Genomic DNA, 1,051 nt, shown 5'->3' on the forward strand with positions numbered 1-1,051 from the left:
GTTGCAAATATCAGCTGTTAATGAATAGCATTTAAAGTTTTAATATAAAAACTTAATCTTTTTATTTACTTATTTATATTTATTTTTATTCTTTATTTAAGAAATACTTGGCTGGGCATGGTGGCTCATGTTTGTAGTCCCAGCTACTGAGGAGGCTGAGGCAGGAGGCTCACTTGAGCCCAGGAGGTAGAGGCTGCAGTGAGCCGTGACTTTGCTACTGCACTCCAGTCTGGGCAACAAAGCCAGATGCTGTCTCTTAAAAAAAAAAAATATATATATATATATATATATAAATATATACATATATTTATATATGTAATATATATTTATAGATGTAATATATGCATATAATATACAAAAATTACATGTAATATATATTTATATATACAAATATATGTAATATATTTTACATTACATATATTATGTATATTTATATATAAATATATATAGATGTAATATGTACTTATATATAATATATAAATATATATAGTCCATGCAGAAGAGATGAAAATAGTTACTTGATGCCAATTTACAATGGCCCAATATTATTTTTTCCCATGAGTATAACTGGTCATATCATTGTGAGACTATACCAGCAAATAAATGGGAAAGCACAAGAACTTTTTTTAAGATCTCTCTAGAAGTGAATTTTTTAGATGTGGAATGGGGCTTTTTCCTAGTATCCCAGCACTACTTGATAAATAATCTCTCTTTTCTCCACTGTTTGGTAATTGCATTTCTCTTATACAAATGTTTTTATGTTTCCTAGTTCTGGTTCTAGTCCCTCCCATTTGAGCCATCAATATTTAATCCCTCTATATTCACCTTACTGTCTTCATTACTACAACTTCTGGAACCCTTGGCACACTTTTGGACAAGTTCTGATCTTTGCATTCATCTTCAGAAGACTGTTTTCTGTTCCTGTTTCAGCTAAAGCCAATAGATCCACTCTAATCCTAAAGCAATTGTAATGGTATATAAATTTAGTGGGACAAGTGAAGGAGCAGGCTTTATGCTGGCTTTCTAGGTAAGATTCCCAGAAAAGTTTCTA

The 1,051-nt window shown here is 30.8% G+C and overlaps 1 non-coding gene across 1 annotated transcript; it reads right to left on the minus strand.

Annotated features, from left to right (window-relative positions):
• Positions 1–480: 480 nt before the first annotated feature.
• Positions 481–611, minus strand: LOC112426012 (small nucleolar RNA SNORA20). Its single transcript, XR_003017258.1, has one exon. It is a non-coding gene; the product is annotated as a small nucleolar RNA SNORA20 (small nucleolar RNA).
• Positions 612–1,051: the final 440 nt, after the last annotated feature.

The sequence above is a fragment of the Macaca nemestrina genome, chromosome X (assembly GCF_043159975.1).
Source record: "Macaca nemestrina isolate mMacNem1 chromosome X, mMacNem.hap1, whole genome shotgun sequence".
Classification (NCBI taxonomy): domain Eukaryota; kingdom Metazoa; phylum Chordata; class Mammalia; order Primates; family Cercopithecidae; genus Macaca; species Macaca nemestrina.